General features: G+C 37.2%; 1 protein-coding gene across 14 annotated transcripts in view; it reads left to right on the forward strand.

Moving 5' to 3' along the window:
* Positions 1-25,723, forward strand: part of CADPS2 (calcium dependent secretion activator 2) — a 545,377-nt gene that overhangs the window by 41,812 nt on the left and 477,842 nt on the right. The gene's annotated exons all lie outside the window — the stretch shown is intronic.

Here is a 25,723-nt window from a genome sequence, read left to right on the forward strand (position 1 = left end):
CTCTGTCGATGGACATTTAGGTTGCTTCCATGTCCTGGCTATTGTAAATAGTGCTGCAATAAACATTGGGGGTGCATGTATCTTTACGAATTATGGTTTTCTCCAGATATATGCCCAGGAGTGGGATTACTGGATCATATGGTTAAAAAATAGTTAAATAAGGAACTTCCTGGAGGTCGCACCAGATTTCTTTCGTTTGCTCCTCCAGACCCACCTTCCACTCTTCTCCACCCTGCTCTATGCCCCAGGGGCTGACCTGTGTGGACTCTTGTCCGTTAGCTTCTGGTTGAGTTTGGCCCATGGGAACCTGGCAGAAGGTAGAGGAAGGAAAGAAGTCAAAGTATTGATTCCGTCTCCACTTTTTTTTTTTTTAATAAATTTATTTATTTATTTATATTTTATTTTTGGCTGTGTTGGGTCTTCGTTTCCGTGCGAGGGCTTTCTCCAGTTGCGGCAAGCGGGGGCCACTCTTCATCGCGGTGCGCGGGCCTCTCACTATCGCGGCCTCTCTTGTTGCGGAGCACAGGCTCCAGACGCGCAGGCTCAGTAGTTGTGGTGCACGGGCCCAGTTGCTCTGTGGCATGTGGGATCTTCCCAGACCAGGGCTCGAACCCGTGTCCCCTGCATTGGCAGGCAGATTCTCAACCACTGCACCACCAGGGAAGCCCCGTCTCCACTTTTAAGGTCACCTGGAGGAGGTTGTATTCCTTAGCCAGAACTCACTGGTCCCCACAAAGTAACCAACTGTACGACTGTTTCTTGGGTTGCAGAAACTGCTCCTTCACCTCTCCCTTCTCAGCCTAGGAGAGGTGACAGCTCAGCTGCTGCTCGTGCAGGCCAAGGTACCATCCCTTGGTGCCCTTATACCCACTCCTTATAAGTCACCCTTTTGGAAATAAACCCTCCTCATATTATCTCATTCTGAGTGTCCCATGTCTTTCCTCTTGGCCTTGACTGATATATTGGTCATGCTGGATAGTTTGCTTAGAGAGGAAGAAAATTCTGGGTACCATACTTAATAGGAATTAGACTCTTTAAATTTGGGTTTAGCTGACTCTGGCTGAAGTTCTTCAGTTCTTCCTTAGGATGGTTTTAGAAGGAATAGGTGGGAATCCAAGTCAGTTTTTCTTCGGCTCGTTTATGGTGTGCAGAGGTTAGTGTTTTTTTTTTTTTTTTTGCACAATCAGATCTTTGGATCTTCTCTATTGTGAGTGTTTTCTCCAGCTGCTTACAGCAAAACTTGAAGGAAATTAATATCCCTACAGAAACCTAATAAATACTCAATTTTCATTTCTACCTCTACTTTCTACCTCTACATTTCTACCTCTACTTATGGTAACTATAGCATGTTTTATGCTATAAGGTGTAGATTTAAATGGGAAGTTTTCTATGGTGGTATCTAGTTAATCAAGTAATTCTTCCCAACCCTTTAGTTTGATATCAAACTTATCATATTAAATTTCATATAATTAGATCTGCTTTTCTAATTTTATGGTAATAAACTTGGGTTTTAATGATTGTTACTTTGTAATAAATGTATCAAGTAGGGCTAAACTGCCTTGTCTCTTCCATGTTTCTCTTTTAGAGTATTAGGCAACGTTTATTCTTTCAAATTAAGTTTTGATTCATTTCATTAATTTTTACTGATAGTTGATTAATAGTCCAGAAAATACAAGAATTAACTGAAATAATTGACACTTTGGAATATTTAGCTTTTTCATAAAGGAACATGCATTCTTCATTTGAGTTATTTCTTACATTACAATAATGGTACATAATTTTGCTTATTACAAACCTACGAGATGTGCCCTGTTGGCCCTTTGACTTCATGTCTTAGGTATCTCTGCCTCTTTCCTTTGCTGGGAAGAGCAAAGGAAAGAGGCAGAGATACCTTTCCACTCACCACGGGCCTCTTTGTACTGCCTCCCACGTGTCAGTGCCTGAAATGCTCTTCCCCAGATATGTGCCTGGCTCCCTTCGTAACCTCCTTCAAGGTCTGGCTCAGGTGTGACCTTTTCTCTGAGACCAACCTAACCATTCTTTGCAAAATGGATTTGTTGATTTTTTTTTTTTTTTCCCCCAGATTTCCCTGTACATTATCAAGTTAGCTAATAGGGAAACTTGGGTTTGTGCTTGTCTCCTTTGGAAAAGGTAAACTGCAAAATCTGCAAGGTATCTCAGCTTGCCCTTCCTGTGGGCACTGAATTCTTGAATGTCTTTACCACGAAATCCGTTGGCGTCTTCTCAGTTGGTGGTTTCCTGCCCCTTTGTGGCTTCTTAAAACTGTCTCCTCACTAAATCTAGGTAATTCCACCCTACCCTAAGTTCCGTTCTTAATGCTTCGATGGCTCTTCTGTTTTTCTTTTTTAGCACTTTGGATTCTTCAGCTCTTTAGGGGAATTTCCCAAGGGTTAGACCTTGATTTTTCAGTTATCTGTTCAGTATTTTTATGTCAAATATCTCACCTCTTCCTATCATATTGCTGTCATCTCTGCTCTTCTAGGCCTATCTTGGGTGTTATCTTCAAGGGCACACTTTCCTGAATAGTTTATAAGTGTTTTTTAGCCAAACCTGTTTGTCAGGTTATTCTCTGCCTCCTGGATGTCTTTTTTTTTTTTTTTTTTCCCAACTGGTTTAAACCTTACCTGTTCTTTAAGAACCAGCTTAAATCTGTTTCCCATCTGAAATCTTCCCAGAGCACTCTAATCCGCTATTTCTTGAATTCTTACAGCAATTCTTAAATCATGTAAATTTAAGTCCATGAATTAATCAAGGACTTATTGTTAACTTGAACTATTCTTTAAAAAAAAAATCCTTATTGCTATTGAAGTAAATTTTTTAAGGGAAATGTCTTTAGGTACAAGTTAAATATTGAGAAGTGGAAATACTTTTAATATTTTGTTACTTAAAACCATTTTTTAAAATTTTAGTATTTAAACATAAAGCATGATACATATCAATTGTTCCTTGAATTCACAATAATTTAATTTTAGTGTGGTGGAAAATGGTCAATTTCAGTAGGAGTTAACACAGTGCAAAAACCAGATGACATTTTCATCTGTTAAATTAGCAAAGCTTTTGAATCCTGTAATGGCCTGTCATTTTGCTTTTAAAGTAGTATCTCATGATCACAAGTAGGTAAAATAAAAGTGTTATGGACAGAACAAAAGGCTGGAAGGAAATAAATGAAAATGTTACTAGTAGTTGTGCATGGGCAGTGAGGCTCTTTTTCCTTCCCTAGATTGTTTCCCCAATTTTTTGGTAGGAAATAGATGTCGAAGTACCATACTGCCATTCTGTAGTTAAAGAGGAGCTGTGTATTCACATAAGCTAAGGGAAACAAAAGTGAAGAGAAATGCATTATTTCACTATCATTAAACTGTTTTGTTTTTAGATAAAGACTTCATTTTTTTTTTTTTTTTTTTTTAGAGTAGTGTTAAGTTCACAGCAAAACTGAGGTGAGGGGAAGGTACAGAGATTTCCTGAATACCCTCTGCCCACACATATGCCTCACCATTAGAGTGGTACATTTGTTAACTGTGAACCTACATTGACACATAATCATCGCAAGCCCATAATTTACCATAGGGTTCCCTCTTGGTATTGTACATTCTATGGGTTTAGACAAATGTGTAGTGACATATCCACCATTACTGTATCACACTGAGTATCTTCATTGCCCAAATTGTCTTTTTAAAAATCCAGCAGTCATCCTCATTATCAAAAATGCTTAGTTTCATGGCAAAGGGGACTTTCGTGCTTTATGGTCTCAAATATATTATGGCAGTTTCCATACTGTACTGCGATTTCTTCTACAGTTTAGCCAGCCGTGGTTTTGAATTACTCTTACTATATATATATATAGCAGCTTTTTAACATCTGTTCTTTTACATATGTGGTGATTCCCTCACTTGTCTTTAAATGGCAGCTGGAACCAGACAATAATACTGCTGTCCACTCCCATGGATATGCTGGTAGATTTCTAGTAACACAGGCAGAAGAGGTCTATTTATGTTCCATCACCCCTTAATGCAGATGGAAGACTAGACTCAGGGAAATATGCACTTACATCTCCAAATGACTTCGTTACATTCGTGGTAGGATAAGATTAACTTATGGGTAAACAGGCTTTGACAATCTGTATGTCACATTTTTCTTGAGCAAGTGGTACAAGCAAAGGGCCACCTACAAGACCAGATTTCCATATGCTAGTGATTCAGGATTCTTTTGCAAGTTTACACTTTTCTTTAGTATTGCGTGTATGCATACTTATGTGATTTTTTTACACTCTTTTTATATTAGTTTATCGAACTGTTGTACTTACGACCATGATTTTGCAAATGGTGGCTTTGCCAGAGATTTTTAAGAAAGTGACTTGCTGATGTTTTTGAGGGAATTACATTATTTGTTTACATGTCGTCCTCCACTGGACTAGACTAGAATTCCATGAAAGACAGAACCGACATTTCATGTATATATTTTAACAGTGCTTGGCACATAGTGTAAGTACTTATTTTTGAATGACTTCAGAGTGAATGAAATACACATGTACATAAACAACCCTATACACTTACAGTGAAAGTATTTTATAGCATAGTTTGTTGCATTCGTAGTCTCTAACCAGAATGGAACCATTCTCTTATCTTTGGAGTGATGAAATACAGCTTATACTCTGATAGCATTTCCCTTTTTCTAGACACATTTTATTAGTTTTGAAAGGGAAAGGTTATCATTTATTACAAACTTCAGTCTATTTTATATTTGAGAGCTAAAGTGGTAATCCTAGTGTATGCTTTTCTTCTCTGTGGTGTCCTCTTATCAACATCTTTGTGCAGCACTCAGTAAAAAGGGATCTCCAATGTTTGGCAAAATTGCTTTAGTGTGACAGTGAGTTTCTTCACAAGTTCAGGCTTTGGCCTGTGCTGATGGAAAGTTTGGAGTGAAGTTTGTGATTGAAATTTTACTGGCAGCAATTCCAGGGACTTAATGTAAAACAACAACCGTCCCCATCCACACCACAGCAGGAACTGTTGAGGTATTGATACTTCCCCATTTGGGAATATAACTCCCAGATCTGAAGTCCTTTGAAAAAGGAGCTTTATTTGTATATATCCCATTGAAATACAAATGTGATCTTCAGTTACAGATTTTCATCAAAACTTAAGATACTGATGCTTTTGAAGACTGGAATGTTTGTTTTTCAGGTATGAATGACATAGTTACACTTCTATTTTACTGGGTGGGGGGACCCAAAATCACACCAGTAAGGCATCATCATATTTTTTTGCTTGAGGTGATGATGTAATATAGGTCTGAGTTGTTTAAATCTTACTTAATGGTGTAATATTGAACTTGGTTTCCCTTTTGCAGTCAGGAGAGGAGCCGAATAACAGCCCCAATTGATCCTACTCAAGGGGCGGGAAGGAGAGGGAGGAAGCCTACTTTCTACTTCTTATTAGGACATTGAGTTTTGCCTGGTACTTCCTCCAGCTTCTAAATTTCTCGTGGAGTAGATTAATAGAATGGCCCTCGAATGTTTAATTTCGCCATTAAAAAAAAAAAAACTTTCTAAAAACTTTCTGATGTTGGATTTTTCTTCCTATTTCCACTTAAATCTTCTGGTTTTTTCTTTTTTTTAAATACTGTTCAGTGAAAGTCCAGATTGCTTTCTTTTAATGATGACGTTTTAGAAGCACCTTCTTTTGAGTTTCATGGTTTTATAGCTGGAATTTATAAATGGAAAACATCAAATGACTTTTTAAAATTAAATACAGTAGAACGAAGTTATTTTATAGCTGAAGGGGGCTATTTAGTTATTGAACTTGGAACTATCTTTAACCTTCTGCTTTTGCTGTCTACAAATTGTTTGCCTTGTGATCTTTTAGCTTTTCTTGTTCTTTTTTCTGAATAACCTATTAAATAAAAATGGAAGATTCCCCAGTGTCCAGATGGAAATTTTTTTGCAGTTATTACAAATTGAAAAGTCAACTTATTGAAAAAATATCTATTAAGCCTGTTTTTTCTGTTTGTCCTCTGCTAATGCACTGTATATGGGAGCAGTTATACTTGTTTTTAGTTTGTTTTGGTACTTACTGCTTACTTATTTTTAAATAGTTGCATATTATTCTGGATTGTTATCTTTGCAGGCCTTTTGAAATCAGTGGGATTTGCATCCTTTGATTTTAGCAGCATCAGAATAAGAAAGTTTAACTGATTTCATGCTATTTCTGTAGCACTGTCGGTAAATGGAATGCTATTTATCCTTATTTCACTTAGAATAGAATCTTATAGACCTTATATTTACTTTACCTTTTTAAAAAGAATTTATTTATTTATTTATTTATGGCTGTGTTGGGTCTTCGTTTCTGTGCGAGGGCTTTCTCTAGTTGAGGCAAGCGGGGGCCACTCACTATCGCGGCCTCTCTTGCTGCGGAGCACAGGCTCCTGACGTGCAGGCTCAGTAGTTGTGGCTCACGGGCCTAGTTGCTCCGCGGCATGTAGGATCCCCCCAGACCAGGGCTCGAACCGTGTCCCCTGCATTAGCAGGCAGACTCTCAACCACTGCGCCACCAGGGAAGCCCCTACTTTACCTTTTTAATCTTGCAATAGACATGCTCCTTTGGTGATTTCCCAGGACTGGAGTGTCTCTGCAGCGTAGTGTTAGGTTAGGAGCCAGGGACTCTGAAGACAGACCGCCTGGATTTGAATGGTCATCTGCCTCTTACTAGCTGTGTGGCCTTGAGCAAGCTAGTTAAACTTTGTGTCTAAAGTATTCTCGCTTTGAAATAGGGATAATAGTTCCTATCTGTACTATTTTATACTATTGTGATCACTGCTATGAAGTATAATGGATAGTTATATAGTATGCCTTGTTTTATAAATTCATAAGTATTCTTTACTCTGTGTCACAGTTTTCACACATTTGAAAAGGTGGCTGTTCTTGTGCTATTTTGAGTGAGCTTGGCCTAAATGAATTATAATTATTTTATTGGCAACTTCTGAATTATAAAGCCATCTTTGAGGCCCCGTAGACGATTTCTGTTGTTGAAGATTTTTATAAACATAAGCTTTATCTTTTCTGCTGGGCTCATTGTTTTAAGACTTTCAAGTTATATATATATATTTTTTTTCCTTTTTTTAAAAAAGATTTATTTATTTATTTATTTTTGGCTGTGTTAGGTCTTCGTTTCTGTGCGAGGGCTTTCTCTAGTTGTGGCAAGCGGGGGCCACTCTTCATCGCGGTGCGCGGGCCTCTCACTATCGCGGCCTCTCTTGTTGCGGAGCACAGGCTCCAGACGCGCAGACTCAGCAGTTGTGGCTCACGGGCCCAGTTGCTCTGCGGCGTGTGGGATCTTCCCAGACCAGGGCTCGAACCCGTGTCCCCTGCATTAGCAGGCAGATTCTCAACCACTGCGCCACCAGGGAAGCCCCTCAAGTTATATTTTTAAAGTGGTTCTAAAATACATTTAATACATGAAATGACAAAAGCTGATTGGCTTGGGCTTCCCTGGTGGTGCACTGGTTAAGAATCTGCCTGCCAATGCAGGGGACACGGGTTCGAGTCCTGGTTCGGGAAGATCCCACATGCAGCAGAGCAGCTAAGCTCGTGCTCCACAACTACTGAGCCTGTGCTGTAGAGCCCTCAAGCCACAACTACTGAAGCCCGTGCTCCACAACAAGAGAAGCCACTGCAATGAGAAGCCCGCACACAGCAACGAAGACCCAATGCAGCCAAAAATAAATAAATAAAATAAATAAATTTATATTAAAAAAAAGCTGATGGCTTAAGGTTATTTATTAGTGAAGTAGACCATTTAAATAACTGAACAAATTTATAAGCTTTTCCTTCAAAACTTACATAATGTCTTCTTCACATAAGATATAAAAAATAGCTTATTCTGTCTACCAGTTTGACAATCATTCTTCATTCCATAGGATAGTTTAAAAAGTTGTTTTCAGTGTGGCTTTTGCATGCAGGGGTAGGAATCTGGGAGGCTCATTTCGTAATGCTGTTCACAAGATTTCTCTTGTCTTGAAAAACATTTGTCAACAAATTTGATGTAGTATCTCTTCCTTTAAAATGTGGAAGGAAGAAGATTTAAGCTTTGCTTTTGGATTTCCTGCTTCACGCTTGTGTTGAAGAAAAATAAAACACGTTAAAATTGATTAGTGCAAGTAGTATAAATTGCATACATAACCTTAAACTGTGGGTAAAATCAATCAGGTTGGAGAGAGTGGAGGACAGTGCTCTTTGACCAAGAGAATACCTAGGTGTTAACTACGCTGACCTCAGGCTGAGCCCTCAAGGTCGTAATGGCCCTGTTATTTCTTGAGGAAGGACACAATAACACCATTACCATATTTTTGCTGTTAAAATGGTGGTTTGGAGATGGACACTTAAAAACTATTTAAAACTTTTATACATTTTAGTTCCAGAAAAAATGGTGTAGGAGACAACCAAAGGAGAACTCTAAACTGTGATAAGGTGAGCAAGATTGGAACAGCAGAGTGGCAGGGTGTCTTGTGTCCCCGGCACCCAACAGAAGACCACCCACACTTAGCATTTCTTGACTTGCAGCCTGGAATATTTTCAAGTGCTAGTAGAACAGAACTATCAACTACAAGTTTTATGTTCAGGGAAACTATCCTTCAGGAAAGAAAGGGCAATAAAAAGCTTTTCAGATGAAGGAAAACAAAGAACTAGTTGCTTAACAGACTTTTGCTCAAAGATTGGCTAAAGTTCTTCAAACAGAAAGGAAATAATGTAAGCAGAAATCTTGATGCATCAGGAAGGAAGAAGAAACAGCATAAATGAGCGTGTACAAGAGACTAAGCTTGTTTTCATGACTTTAATAAATAATACTTGATTGAAACAAATCATAATATCAATATGCAAAACAATGATATTTATAAGTGGGGGAGGTAAAAGGATCTAAATGAAAGTGAGTTCTCCACACTTGAGGTGTTAAAATGGAATCAGTAAATTGTTATAATTCATATATATAATACCCACAGCATCTATTACAAAACTATACAGAGAGATACACCGAAATACTAAAGAAATCAAGGAGTTCTAAAAAAAAAAAAAAAAAAAGTTCAAGTAACCTGAAGGAAGAGAAACGGGATGAGATCCAGAGGAACGAAGAAAACAAATAGAAAACAAATAATAACATGAATAACATGGTAGACTTAAGCACTAACATATCAATTACTTTAAAATTAAGTTCTAAATGCACCGACCATTTGCAGAGATTGGCATAGTGGATAAAAAAAGAAAAAAAAAAACAATTATATTCTGCTTATGCGAAACTCACTTCAAATTCAGTACCAGTGGGTAAGTTGAAAGTAGAAGGATGGAAAAATTATACCCTGCTAACATTAATAAAAAATAATAGAAATGGCTATATCAATACCTGATGAGTTAGATTCCAGAATGGAAGAAAGTTATTAGTGATAAGAGGGTAAGTCCACCAGAAATATATCATGTGTACATACCAAACAACAGTGTGTACATACCAAACAAGTGTCTCACAATGTGTACATACCAAACAACAGTGTCTAAATGTGTACATACCAAATGTGTACATACCAAACAACAGTGTCTCACAATAAAGCAAAAATTGGTAGAACTGAAAGGAGAAAGAAATCTACAATTTCAGTTGGGAATGTAAACACCCCACTCTCAGCCATTGGTAGAACTACTAAACAGAAATCAACACAGTTATAGAAGATCTGAACAACACAATCCACCATTGAATGTTGAACTGTTTGCATCCTTGAAATTTACCCCACCTGATCATAGTACATACTTTCTATGTATTTCTGAATGCTATGTAATATTTTACGGATTTTTGTACCTGTAGTATAAATATTTTTTGTTCTTTGATATTGGCGTCAAGGTAATGCCAGCTTCATTTTAAAATGGGAAACATTCTCTTATTTTCTGGAAGAGATTGTATAGAACTGTGGTTAATTCTTCTCTAAACATTTGCTAGAATTCTCCGGTGAAACCATCTAGGCTGGGAGACTGCTTTTTTTTTTTTTTTTTTAACCTGTTCTTAAATACAAATTCAATTTCCTTGATAGTCATAGGGCTATTAAGATGATCTGTTTCATGTTGGGTGACTTGTGGCAGGTTGTGTTTTTTGATGAATTGGTGCTTTATTTTTGGTAAGCTGTCAAACTTACAAAGTTTTTCATAGTATTCCCTCATATTTTTAATGGCTGCAGACTCTCTAGTGATATCTTCTGTTTCATTCTTGACATTGGTAATTTGTCTTTTTTCACTTTATTATTGCTAGAAGTTTATCAATTTTATTTTTCTCCCAAGAATTAGCTTTTTTCATTGATTTTCTTTCTCTGTAGATTTCCTATTTTCAATTTTATTGTTTTTTTTTTTAAATTTTCATTTCCTTCTTACATTGAGTTAACTTTTTTCTAGGCTCTCGAAGTGAGAACTTAAGATTTTTAAAATCTATACATTTAGTTCTATAGCTTCTCTCAGCAATGGTTTAGCTATGTCCCTCAAATCTAGATATATTGTATGTTTTAATTCAGTTAGATGTTTTTTTAAAGTGTGTTGCATAGTTTTCAGATGTCTGGAGATTTTTGTGTCACCTTTGTTACTTATTTGTAGTTTGATTCTTTGTGGTCAGAGAACATATTCTGTATGATATAAATTCTTTTAAAGTTCTTGATGTTTGTTTTGTGGCCCACGATGTGTTCTATCTTAATGTGTGCTCTCATGACACTTGAAATGAATGGGTATTCTGCTGTTGGGTAGGGTGTTCACAGATCCTGTTAGTTGTTGGTGTTATTCTTTTATATCCTTGCCTATTTTGTGTTTTTGCTGTAGTAACTGTTGAGAGAGGAGTGTTGAAGTCTCCAACTGTAGATTTGTATATTACTTAGTTTTATGAGTTTTGCTTTACATATTTTGCAGCTCTGTTTTTTTGGTGCATACACATTTGGGTTGGCTATGTTGTCATAGTGGATTGACTCTTTATTATTATATAATGTCCCTCTCTGTCTCTAGTAATTTTCTTTGCTCTGATATTGATATCACTCCTGATTTCCTTTAATATTTGCCTGGTCTTTTTCCTTACATTTACTTTCAATTGCCTGTATAATTATATTTGAATTGAGTTTATTGTAAGCAGCATATAGTTGGATCATATTTTTTAATCTACTTTGCCAGTCTGTCTTTCATTGATATATTTAAACCACTTACATTCAATATAACCATTTATCTGTTAAGGCTTAAGTTTGCCATGTTTTGTTTTCTGTTATCTCATTTCATTTGTTTTCTTTGTCTTGCCTTTAATGTTTTTCAGAGTTCTGATTTATCTATAGTGAATATATCTTTGTATAGCTTTTTCTTTTTTTTTTGAGGTTGTTCTAGGTATCACCTAAATACACATAAATTATCACAATCTACTGGTATCATCCCTTTACCAGTTCATTTGAAGAATAGAAATCTTATCTTCCTTTAGGTGTTAATACTCTCTTTAAAATATTGTTTTAGATATTTCATTTAAACCACATGAGACATTTAGAAGCACGTGGGACAATGTTAAAATTTTTGCTTTAGACTTCAAACATAGTTTAGAAAACATACAAAAGAAAGCTTACTGTATTTACCCATATTTTAGTTTATTCTTTCTTGCTTCCTGATGTTCCACGGGTTTTTTTTCGTGGGGGGTGAGAGGGGTGTTCTTTTCTGTTTAGAAAACACTTAAGCCATTATCTTAGAGTAGGTTTGCTTGTGAAAAATTTTTCTAGCTTTTCTTTGAGAGTGCCTTGATTTCACCCTTTATTTCCTAAAGCTATTGTGCTGGCTGTGGGATTGTAGGCTGACAGTTTCTTTGTTTCAACACTTGAATAACATTGTGCCACTTCTGGCTTCCTTGTTTTCTGATAAGAAATCAATTTTTTTCTATAGGTAAGGTGCCATTTTTCTCAGCTGCTTTAAAAATTATTTTCTTAATGTTAGATTTCAGAATTCTAATTATGTTGTGTCTTGGCATGGGTTTCCCTGGGGTTATTCTGTTTGGGGTCTTCTCAGCTTCTTGAATCTGTAGATTTGTCTCATGGAAAATTTGGAGAGTTTTTAGCCATTATTTTTTTCAGTATTTTTTCAGACTCACCCTTGTTTCTCTTCCTCCTGTGACTCCAATGACATGAAAGTTAGATTGTTACCATCGCACGGGTCGCTGAGGCTGTGTTCATTTTTTTTTTTTTTCCAGTATTTCCTTTGTTGGTTTTCTAGTCTGTTTCCCAGCTCACAGATTCTTTCTCTGTCCACTCCATTCTGCCATTGAGCCCATACATTGAGTTTTAAACTTTGGTTATTATATATTTCATTTCTAAAATTTGTTTGTTTTTCCTTTATATCTTCTATTTCTGTGCTGAAACTTCCCATTTTTTTGAGGCTTTCTATTTTTTTCCATGGGTTTTAAATATATTCATAAATGTTCCTTGAAGTACTTTTATGATGGCTGCTTTAAAAATCTTTGTTAGATAAATCTAACATGTCATTTCAGTATTGGTGTCTGCTGATTGTCCCTTTTTAGTTTGAGATCTTCCTGGTTTTTGTTTATGATGAGTGATTTTTCTATTGAAACTTAGATATTTTTGTATCATGTTATGAGAGACTCTGGGTGTTGTTCAAATTTTGTTTTAACTGGCTGTTTCTGAAGCTGTTCTGGCAGGAGAGAGGGATACTGCCTCATTCCTGCCAGTGGAGATAGAAGTCCAGGTTCCTCACTCAGCCGCAGTTGACACGGAGGAGGGGGATCTTAATCACTGCTGGGTGTGGTGGGATTTCTGCCCTCCTTCTCCCTCACCACGGACCCATGGTGTTCCCACTGGATGATGGTAAAAGTCTGTAGTCTCCACTAGGCCTCCTCTGCCTCCACCTCTGAGGGGGAGGGGGCCGTCTTGCTGTTTGGGGGCTGAAGTGCAGGCCCCCCACATTGTCTCCGCTGACATACAAGGAGGGCATGCCATTGCTGCCCAGTGGGCATAACAATCTCCACTCCCTGCTTGGCCTTCTCGGGCAGCACCCAGGCAGGGGTACTAGGAGCCTTGTTAGTCTCAAGAGGGTAGAATTCTAGGGTTGCCTTTGTCCTTTGCTGGCACGAGGGGGGATAGTGGTAAAGGCTTTCTGTGGTGACTGGTGGAATAGAGTGGCTGTTGCCTAAATGTTTTCTTTTTTGTTAGGTTGCCCGTTTCCTGGTCCTTTGGCAACATAGAGAAGGCTTTTTTCGGGGCTTTTTTCCTTTTTTTTTTTGGCTTGGGCCTGTTGGTGTTTCTAGGTTTCCTACATCTTCATCTCCAAGTCAGGGATTATATGAGGTGGCAGATACAACCACCATGTCCTTCCTTGGTTCCCACAGCTTCTAGCCTGTCTACCTTTTTTCTCTTTGCCAGTCTTATGCTTGTTTTACATGATATCCAGTGTTTTCAGTGTACTTAACGACGCGAATAGTGAAAAGTATGTCTAGTCAGTCTTCCCAGAAGCAAAAGTACTGTACAGCATTTTTGAAATGACACAATTTTAGAAATCAAGGACAGATTAGTGTTTGTAAGGAGGTTAGGGACCAGGTGAGGGGTGGCAGGAAGGATATGGGTGGTATATAAAAGGGCAACTTGAAAAATCCTTATGGATTTTGTGTCTGTAGAGTGGATATAGGAACCTTAACAGGTGATAAAATTATATGCAACTTACTATGAGCACACAAGGAATACAGATAAAGCTGGCAAAACTAAATAAGATAGACGGGTTGTCTGTTACAACCCTGGTGGTGATATCATACTCTAGTTTTGCAAAATGTTTCCATTGAAGCAAACTGGCAAAGTGAACGTTAGATCTCTCCATATTGTTTCTTACAACTGTGTGATTCTGCACTTAACCTCGGCAAAAATTTTAATTAAAAATAAGTTAATGATTTAAAATAGAAATTTTGTTTCCAAAGCTTAAACTACATAGTAAGGCATAGTCACAGAAATCTTGTTTCCAACCCTGTGCCCTCTCTCTCTCTGTAGGTAACCATATTAATAGTTTGTTTTATCCTTCTGTTGTTTCTTTGGGAAACATTTTCTATTAATTTTGCAACCCCCCCCCCCCCCGGGTGCCCCCTCATGAAGAATGATGAAACATTATTCTGCACCATGCTTTTCATTTAGTGGTTTTTGTTGAGATCACTCTCCATATAGACTAGTCTCTGTAGGGAGCTCAGATCTTCATCAGTGCATTGCATGGATGAACCATAGTTTGTTTGCTCTTACAAGTAATGAGACAATATCCTTGTGCTTGAGTTATTTTGTATTCTTGCCAGTGTATTTTAGAATACACTAGAGACAGGATTTTTGGATTAAGTGTGAACATATTTGTAATTTTGCCAGAATTAATTCTAGAGAGGTTATAAAACATTTAATATCTGCTATGGCTGGACTGCCTTCCTCTTTATGCAATTACTGTGCTTTTTCTGGCTATTCTTGCTATTTATTTTTCCACCTTGAACTTTTAAATCAACCGTTAAAGGGCATCTTGACTGTTTAGTTTTTGGCTATTGGATTGCATCTACATTATTTTGTTTTATTTGTCAAAATTTAGTATATGAAAAAGATGGCATATCAAATCAGTGAGGAAGAGATAGACTTTAATAAATAGTGTTGGAACAACTGGATAGCCATATGGAAATATAAAATTAGATTTGTTCCTCACATAATACACAAGAATAAATTCCAAATTCAGAATAACTTCTAAATACTGAAAATGAAATAGTACAAGCACATAGGAGTGGTGAAAACGTTCCAATACAAGATTCAAACCCCAGAAATGGTTAAAAGAAGACATTAATACATTTACATGACCAAAGACATCATAAGCAAAGTCAAAATACTCAAACTAAGAATTTTTGCTACGTGTCAGACACAGAATAAGGACTAATCTTGATTTTTAAAGAGCTACTAACTGAAAAGAAAGGGAATAAAACCCATTAGAAAAAAAAAGACAAAAGAGAAAAGTGCAAATGGTCTTTAAACAGTTGCAAGTATATGTCATCCTTAATTAGAAGGGTCATTTCTTCACTATCAGAGGAGCAAAATTCAAAAGTTTAACATTTCTTTGCTGGCAAAGCTTTGAGAAAGACAGTACTCAAGGACATTGCCTGTGAGTTCAAATTCACCAGTCCTGGGCAAGAGTTGTTTCGGGGTGTGGTGAAGAGCATGGGCATCGTAACTAGATGGGCCTCAGCTCTGTGACCGTGCACAAACTTCTTATCCTCCCTAAGTGTTAGTCTTCTTGTCAATGAAGTGGGGATGGTAAAAAATATTTATCTTGGGTGGTTGCTGTGAGAGTTAAATGATACATGGAAACACTCAGTTTTTATCCCTGTTTCCTAACTTTTAGGTTAAACAGTGGGTATTAATCATTAAGGGACCAGGAAAGTTAAGAGTAATTCATTTAGCTGAAGAACAAGGAGCAAGAGGGTACTTCGAGGTTGAGATTCGGTAATTGCAAGCCAGTGCCTTTTGCCTGAGCATGTTACGTGCTCTGCTGAGGGAGGTCCAGCAGAACTCCCAGAGAGCTTTTTAAAAACATACAAGCACCACCACCTCCACCCTTAGTCTGATACTCACCTACTGGAGTAGGTGGTGAGGGACCTGGGTAGAAGAGGAGAAAGAGGAGAGTGGACCCAGGTGCATAATGGGAAAGACACTTTCCTAGAGGCCCAGCTCCAGAGTTAGGTCTCTTCCAGGTTATGCTTTAAGTTTCTGGAGTGGACTCGGCGGAGTCTCTGTTCCTTGCAACCAAAATAGCCCTTCTAATTGCAGGCAATCTCCATCCATATTCAGTTACAGAGCCCTGCTACTTAAAGACCATGGACATGCAGGACCAGTATCATCCAAGCTTGTTGGAAATTCAGAATTGCTAGCCCCACCACAAGCCTCCTGAATTGGAATCGGCATTTTAGCAAGATCTCCAGAAGATTATATGCATATTAGCTTCAGAAGCACTGTCTAATGGATACTTCTACAGTAAAGCTATCAGAAACTCTCTATCTAATTTAAATTTTTATTGCGTGACTTGGCTACCTTCTCATTCTCAGTATTGAGACACAGGTATATCAGAAATGATCTGTTAATCATATAATAGGCTAAGGTTGTGTTAAATACTGTATACACATTGTCATTTAATACTTCAAACTTAGGAGTTAGGTTCTAGTCTACCCATTTTGTGGAGGGGGGGAAACTGAGGTAAGGAGTTTTTTTCCCCCTAAAATGGAATGGCATTGTGCAAATAAGAAATTTGAGATGAGCATCAGATGTTTCTCTACTTCATAAGGATTGTATTTTTGGGGCACACACTCCTTGACATGAAATTTCTTAAATTTAAATTTTAACCTTTGTGAAAGTAGAACTTCATCTTTTCTTTCTGCTAGCAATAACTCAGTTAATTTCTAAGCAAAATAATTTCAATTGGAGCTGCTTTGAGAGTTAAAAGGAAACATTTTTCTATCAATGGCTACTAGTTTAGAGGTAATAACTGAAAGTTTTATAATCATGTGGGAACTCGTACAAGCTTATTTTGTATTAACCTCATCAAGGTCTAAGGATCCTCTGGAACAAACCATGAAATGTTGGGTAATCTTCATGATTAGCCATGCCTGTTTTTTTTTTCTTCACGTTTATTTGTTGTATTTCTCCACATTTCCACCCTCCTATACACTTCTTGCTTGAGCCCAAGACAGGGAATAACTTTTAGAATTGCATATTTTCATTGACTTCTAAATGAGGGTTAATGTTTTGATCTTTTGTTACAAATTGCAGTTTTCTGGGGTACAGCTTTGTGAAATTAGCTATTATCAGTTTTTCTGCATGTGAGGTCAAAGCATAATCATTTGAACACCTTTATTAGTTTGGGCATTACTCGGGACCTTGGGCACATTTCTTGCTAGAAGGGAATTAGCTAGCATTTTGGGTTAGTTAGGAGAGCATCTGCAGTAGGTGAGCTTTTGCAGATCGATGCAATTACAGTTTTGATTAGGGAAAGCAAACCATATGTTCTGTGTAGGATAACTTAATGAGCTGCAGGAGTAACATACTCAAACCACTTTCTTTATTGTAGTTGTGTCGCAAACTCTGTGCAGAACAGGCTCTTTATTTAGCCTCCTTTACGTCTTAACTGCGTCTTGGCTTGTGCCTATAAAACTGCTTCAATTTTTTTTTTCCCTTCGTGCTTTACAATTTGAGTTTTGAGCTTTGAGTAAATGCTCTGTGGGACTGACCTAGGAAGAATTTGCACCCAGCCTTTTACAGTACGCAGACCTTGAAACGAAAGTGTCTGAAGGAGGTTTTTGGTTAACCAAAATATGACAAACTTAGTAAAACGACAGTTCTATTTGATGGTTGACATAGTTTCTTGATTCACAGTAATTTCTTTTACTATAAAAATGTGTTTTTATTTTAGATTCCATATATATGTGTTAGCATACGGTATTTGTTTTTCTCTTTCTGACTTCCTTCACTCTGTATGACAGTCTAGGTCCATCCACCTCACTGCAAATAACTCAATTTTGTTTCTTTTTATGGCTGAGTAATATTCCGTTGTATATATGTGCCACATCTTCTTTATCCATTCATCTGTCGATGGACACTTAGGTTGCTTCCATGTCCTGGTTATTGTAAATAGAGCTGCAGTGAACATTGTGGTACATGACTCTTTTTGAATTATGGTTTTCTCAGGGTATATGCCCAGTAGTGGGATTGCTGGGTCATATGGTAGCTCTATTTTTAGTTTTTTAAGGAACCTCCATACTGTTCTCCATAGTAGCTGTATCACTTTACATTCCCACCAACAGTGCAAGAGGGTTCTGAATAACCTAGGGGCAGGACAGGAATAAAGACTTAGATGTAGAGAATGGACTTGAGGATATGGGGAAGGGGTGAGCTGGGACGAAGTGAGAGAGTGGCATGGACATATATACACTACCAAATGTAAAGTAGATAGCTAGTGGGAAGCAGCCACATAGCAGAGGGAGATCAGCTCGATGCTTTGTGTCCACCTAGAGGGGTGGGATAGGGAGGGTGGGAGGGAGACGCAAGAGGGAGGAGAAGTGGGGATAAATGTATATGTATAGCTGATTCACGTTGTTATACAGGAGAAACTAACACACCATTGTAAAGCAATTATACTCCAATAAAGATGTTAAAAACAAAACAAAACAAAATGTTGGCAATTTTCAAAACCATACAATAAAATAATAGATTCAATTTGTATTAGTATGTGTACATAGTAAATATTTTAGGCTTTGTGGGCCATGGTGTCTCTGTATCAGCGACTTTTGTGTTGTGCAAAAACATTCATAGTGCATGAAAGAATGGACATGGCAGTGTTCAATAAAGCTGTTTAGACTAAAATTTTAATTTCACATAATTCTGACATGTCATGAATAATATACTTCTGATTTTTAACCATTTATATGGGAGAATATCATTCTTAACTCACAGGACATGAAAAATGTTTGCTAACCCCCCCATATTACAGAGTTTATGGTTTTTACTGACACTGTTACAGTTATAGTTATGCAATTAAGATGGTTATTCGAGTATTCGTTTCAAAAAGTCTACCTTTGTTTCGGGCTTCACTGTGTTGAGAAGGTTTCATGTTATTTTGCTTATATGATCTGCTTAGTATATGTCTCCTTATTTCTGTTTAGGATTTTGCTAATCATGGTACTACCACCCCAAATATTCTCTGCTAGATTTTTTTCCCCAAAAATATTAGAAAGATATCAGTCGGGAGGCAGAGTAGCTTGGTGTAGTTAGACATTGAAGTCAGATTCCATATGCTAGCTGTGTGGTTTGTTTCCATTTACTTAACTTTTCCTCAGCCTCATCTTTTTTTTTTTTTTTTAAACATCTTTATTGGAGTATAATTGCTTTACAATGGTGTGTTAGTTTCTGCTTTATAACAAAGTGAATCAGTTATACATATACATATGTTCCCATATCTCTTCCCTCTTGCGTCTCCCTCCCTCCCACCCTCCCTATCCCACCCCTCTAGGTGGTCACAAAGCACCGAGCTGATCTCCCTGTGCTATGCGGCTGCTTCCCACTAGCTACCTATTTCACGTTTGGTAGTGTGTATATGTCCATGCCACTCTCTCACTTTGTCCCAGCTTACCCTTCCCCCTCCCCATATCCTCAAGTCCATTCTCTAGTAGGTCTATGTCTCCTCAGCCTCATCTTATTCAGCTTTACAACGGTAATTACATGACCAGCTTCACCCCCGTGTCCCTATACACACATTAATTATATTAATGTGATTTTATGAACAAACAAGCTGGGGGAAATGCAAATTAAAACAACCATGGAATCCCATTACACACCTATTAGAATAGCTAAAATTTAGAACACATGACAACGCCAGATGCTTGTGGAGGACGTGGAGCAGCGGGAACTCTCATTTGTTGCTAGTGGGAATATATAATGGTACAGCCACTTTGGAAGACAGTTTGGCAGTTTCTTACAAAACTAAACATACTCTTACCATACAGTTGAGCAGTTGTTCTCCTTGATATTTACCCAAAGTGGTTGAAACTTAAGTTCACACAGAAACTTGCATATGGATGTTTCTGGCAGCTGTATTCATAATTTCCAAAACTTGGAAGCAAGCAAGATGGCCTTAGTAGGTGAATGGGTAAATAAACTCTGGTACATCCAGACAATGGAATATTATTCAGTGCTAAAAAAGTGAAATACCAAGCTATGAGAAGACAAGATGGAACCTTAAATGCCTATTACTAAGTGAAAGAAGCCTATCTGAAAAGGCTTCTGTATGCTTCCAACCATGACGTTCTGTAAAAGGCAAAACTATGGAGAAAGTAAAAGGATCAGTGGTTGTCAGGGGTGAGGGGAGGGGAGAAAAATCAGTAGGCAGAGAGCAGGGGATTTTTAGGGCAGTGAAAAATCTCTATGATATCATAATGATACATGTCATTACACATTTGTCCAAACCCAGAGACAACACCAAGAGTGAACCCTAAGGTAATAATCACCCTGGACTTTGGGTGATTATGATGTGGCAGTATAGGTTTATCATTTGTAACAAATGTTACTGCTCTGGAGGATGTTGATACTGGTGCTGTACATATATTGGGAGTGGAGTATATGGAAGATCTCTGTACCTTCCCCTCAATCTTGTGAATCTAAAACTGCTCTAAAAATATTAATTAAAAGCTAGCATGGATAGGAAATACTACCTTTAAAACTTTGAGTCAGATCTCATTCTCCCTAGCTCCCATTTTTATGGGTCATATTCATTTTCAGCATTAATTTAAGGGAAGGTCTTTAAAAAAAAAAAAAAGGAAAGTTAATACATCTGTAACTTGAAACACTATTCCTTAAGTATTTCCTAATACCCACTCTCTTTTTTGTGCTATACTAAAAATGGTGTTACCAGTTAAAGCACGAAAAAGTAATTGAAACAAGGTTGTTCTTCAGAATTGTATGGTTTTTTAATTTTTATTTTTTTTAACATATTTATTGGAGTATAATTGCTTTACAAGGGTGTGTTAGTTTCTGCTGTATAACAAAGTGAATCAAAGACAAAAATTCACAGCAAAAGTCCACATTATGTCAGCTTTCTCATATTGAGAGCTCTGCTATGCCACTGTTGAATTTTTCCCAAGATTTTTTTCTTCCCCTCTCAAACTCTGCTTCCTTGGGCAGATTTGGCAATAGCTTTGTAAGTGATGTGGACATTATTGCCTACAATAATGAAAACCTACCAGGAATTTTTTTTATTTTTCATTTCCCCTTAGGCATACTTAGTCTTGTTTTCCCCCAGGCAGATCATTCTGAGTGTGCGAGTGTGTGTGCACATGTTACAAAGACAACAAAGTGAAACAAAGCTATACATATACATATATCCCCATATCTCCTCCCTCTTGTGTCTCCCTCCCACCCTCCCTATCCCACCCCTCCAGGTGGACACAAAGCCCTGAGCTGATCTCCCTGTGCTATGCGGCTGCTTCCCACTAGCTATCTATTTTACATTTGGTAGTGTATATATGTCCATGCCACTCTCTCACTTTGTCCCAGCTTACCCTTCCCCCTCCCCATGTCCTCAAGTCCATTCTTTACGTCTGCGTATTTTTTTTTCTCTTCTTTTTTTTTTAACCATCTTTATTGGAGTATAATTGCTTTACAATGGTGTGTTAGTTTCTGCTTTATAACAAAGTGAATCAGTTATACATATACATATGTTCCCATATCTCTTCCCTCTTGCGTCTCCCTCCCGACGTCTGCATCTTTATTCCTGTCCTGCCCCTAGGTTCTTTAGAACCATTTTTCTTTTGTTTTTTTTTTTGTTTAGATTCCATATATATGTGTTAGCACACGGTATTTGTTTTTCTCTTTCTGACTTACTTCACTCTGTATGACAAACTCTAGGTCCATTCACCTCACTACAAATAACTCAATTTCTTTTCTTTTCATGGCTGAGTAATATTCCATTGTATATACGTGCCACATCTTCTTTATCCATTCATTTGTCAGTGGACAGTTAAGTTGCTTCCATGTCCTGGCTATTGTAAATAGAGCTGCAGTGAACATTGTGGTACACGACTCTTTTTAAATTATGGTTTTCTCAGGGTATATGCCCAGTAGTGGAATTGCTGGGTCGTATGGTAGTTCTGTTTTTAGTTTTTTAAGGAACCTCCTTACTGTTCTCCGTAGTGGCTGCATCAATTTACATTCCCACCAGCAGTGCAGGAGGGTTCCCTTTTCTCCACACCCTCTCCAGCATTTATTGTTTGTAGATTTTTTGATGATGGCCATTCTGAAACTACCTCATTGTAGTTTCACAGCAAGATCCTTTTCGACCCACCTCCTAGAGAAATGTAAATAAAAACAAAAATAAACAAGTGGGACCTAATGAAACTTAAAAGCTTTTGCATAGCAAAGGAAAACATAAACAAGACGAAAAGACAACCCTCAGAATGGGAGAAGATATTTGCAAATGAAGCAACTGACAAAGGATTAATCTCCAAAATTTACAAGCAGCTCATGCAGCTCAATATCCAAAAAACAACCCAATCCAAAAATGGGCAGAAGACCTAAAGAGACATTTCTCCAAAGAAGATATACAGATTGCCAACAAACACATGAAAGGATGCTCAACATCACTAATCATTAGAGAAATGCAAATCGAATTTTATGGTTTTAGTGCAGTGATATTGTCAGAATGCCCCTTTGAGGCCTCCATGCATTTCCAGGCATTTACTTAAGTCCAGCTTTTTGATAAAATTTAGTTTTTAAGAGAATTTCTGCACCTTGATAAGGCGTAAGTAAGCAAGGTAATTTACAAGTGATGGTGCTTCAAACTGTTTTTTGACTAGAGAAGTATAAACACTCCATTTATGTTTAATAAATTGAAATGATGAGTTATATAATTTCACAATAACACTGGCAAAAAGACTTAAATGTAATCATTACAAATTAGCATAATTAAGCATTATAATTCTTATAGGCGTTATATAATTAAGTCTAAAAATTGGACTCGTATAGAAAATGAAAGTGTTTCATGATTTTGCTTTAAGTGTGTCTTTAAATTGGGAGTGGGAAGAATATAAAAATACATAAATGCAGGTACTGACTTACATCTTGCAGGGAGGGGCAAAAGGGACTTGGTACAGATAAAGACATAATTAGCTTGCATGTTTCTCTAAGATAGTAAATAACGTTGACTTTTAAAGTCTTTTCTGGCCTATGTTGCTTTGAAATCTATGTGGACAAAGAAGAATGGGCAGTGGTAGGTCCTTGCCCCTTGGTCCTTTTATCATAGCTTTTCCTGCTCCATTCCACATTGTATATAACCTCCCGAAGAATTTGAATCCTAGCTTTATGACAAACAGTACATTGAGAGCCAACTGAAAATAGGTTTTCAGTGTGCATTAACAAGCAATAGCATTGCCTCTGTAACTTCATAGTTAGGCACTATATCAATACTTAAAAAATGACTATAGTAATAGAACTAGGTTTTATTTTTAGCATCTAATTTACTGTAATACCTGGAAGGTAGTAAAGACTGAAATACTTACTGAATGAATAAATACTATGTGCTGGGTGCTGTGGAGAGATTCTGAAGGTAGGGCCAATGCCTTATTATAAAAATAACTCCTCACCCCTACCCATACAGTGTTTTAACTTGTAATTCCCATGTTAGAAAGTTCTTTTATTACTAGTTTTCTTTTTTGTTTTCTACAACATTTATCACCTAACAGACTTCTTGCTTTTAGCATCTGTTCTAGGTTTTACATCTATAGCTCACTAGAAGTAAATGCTACTTATGTTTTTTGAAGTTCTGTTTTGTATCAATGCCATGAAAATCCTTCAGAATAATGATTTTTCAACACATATAACCTCCATGCATATATCATTTCCATCTTATAGATGAAGAATTGATTTGCTTAAGAAACCACTGAGCAAGATACTGTTACAAGCAGAATATGTAGTCTTTTGGGACTTCAGTTTCTAAGTTCCTTGAAAGGAAGTATACAAGAGGGAAAGAAATCAGTGAAATCTCCAATTAACTGGGGACCAAGAATACTGGACTCTTAGGAGAGGAAAAAGTAACAGCATATGATTTAAATGACTGAGTAGGTAAATAAAAGATGAGTTTAGCACATTATCTCCCTAATCAGTAGTTAGTCCTGCTTATTAGCACAGTGTAACGTAATAAAATGTTCTTAGAAAAAATTATCTTGCTGTGTAAAAAGCCACTTAGTAATACACATTTAAGGTTTCTCCATGTCTTTTTATGGCTTGACAGTTCATATGTGGATATTTTAAAATACCATATTACAAAGCTGTTTTATACTAGGATGTGAAGGAGCATATTTTTATCTCAAAATATGCTATCTTTTTAATGTTGCAATTTTAGTTATTTAAAAACACTTTTTAACGATATGGAACAACATATTTAATATACATACAGAAAACCATATGAAACAAATATAGAGCTTAATGAGTTATTAAAAGCAAGTGTCCCTGTTTTGGTGACAAGGTGATGGGGCCTTGCCAGGTACCCAGAAACCAGCCAGTGTCCTCTCCTACTAAGAAGATAAGCAACTGTAGTCCTAAAGTTAAATTGGAATTATCAGTATGAACTTCCATATATATGTACACATATACATACCTATATATCTGTCTATATGAAATTAAAGGTAAGCCCATATTTTCTACTTTTTCCTCTTTCTACTGAAAATGCATAGAAACAATAACCTAGTAATAGTATGCCTAGTGCCAGGACTGAGGTCTTGAAATACTGCTTTCCATAAACTCATCCAGTATCTTAATGTTATTGACATGTAGAACATTATTGTGGCAAATGCTGGAGCTTCAGAGTGTCAGGTGGATAGTTTGCCTCTGTTCAGAGCTATCTGAATTTGGCTTGCTTTATCTTTATGATAAAAACTTCAGTTTGGATCTAAAAAGTTAGTTTGACATCTCAGTCTTAGTATGCCTTAAAGCGACACTTAACATATCTGCATGGGTCTGCTCTAATATCAAGGAAGTGGTTACAGGTATCTTGTCAGTTTAGTGGTACTTTAAGTGGCTTTTACCCAGTTTCTTAGTGTTGTACCACAGGACCTCATGGTCTTGATCAGTAAAGTTGTCATGGTGGTTAAGAGTAATTAAGTGCAGAGAATTCAACAGAATTGTACTGTAATTCTGCGAAGCGACGTTTTACTTTAATTCTAAATCAATAAAGGTACAAAACTACAGGAATGCTGAAGTTACAAAAATGTGAACTTAGAATGTGAGGGGGTTCCCAGTTCAAACAACACAACTGCACCATCACTGTGTATCAGAAGGCAGAAACCACAAAGTAATTTGAAGAAAAATTTAATAAAAAGGCAACTGTAACGGGATTACCCACAAAGGGGTAAAAAGAACTTGAAACAGTGTCTTCACTGGATGAGTGAGAGTACCTGAGAGATATGGGCCTCATTGTGTCTGTACTTTCCCAAGTTCATATGTGGAAATCTTCATCCGAAGGACCTCAGGATGTGACTACTTGGAGATAAGATCTTTAAAGAGGTGATTAAGGTAGAATGAGGCTGTTTGGCTGGGCTCAGATCCAATGTGACCAGTGTCCTGACAAAAGGAGATGAGGACATAGAGCCAGGGACGTGTACACACAGAGGAAAAACCATGTGAGGACACGGCGTGAGGCTGGCCATCTGTAAGGCAAGGAGGGAGGCCTGAGAAGAAACTGAACTTTCTGACACCTTGATCTGTGAACTTCTAGCTTCTGGAACTGAGAAAATGAATTTGGTGTTTAAGCCACCTAGGTTAAATTCTCCCTGTTTCCTATAAACTAACAGTCTGTAAAATTCTTTGGGAATCATTAAAAAAAAAAACAAACTTCCAGCTGACTTACTTTGGTTCTAATATTCCCCATCTTCAGATCATAGGCTAAGCTAACAGATTTCTAGACTTGAATGCAATTATGAATACCACAGAGGGAAGGATTACGTAGGTGGTAGGTTTGGCAAAAATCCTTAGTGCTAATCTAAGTAACTCATGGTTCGATCATTATTATGTTCACTGAGATTGCCATATTAGAGTATTTCAGGCTACTTTATGGTAAGCTGTGGGAGAAAGATAAAATCATTAGGGTCGCTAATGATGAGAGTCTAATGACAAG

This window comes from Balaenoptera acutorostrata, chromosome 7, assembly GCF_949987535.1.
Source record: "Balaenoptera acutorostrata chromosome 7, mBalAcu1.1, whole genome shotgun sequence".
Lineage (NCBI taxonomy): Eukaryota > Metazoa > Chordata > Mammalia > Artiodactyla > Balaenopteridae > Balaenoptera > Balaenoptera acutorostrata.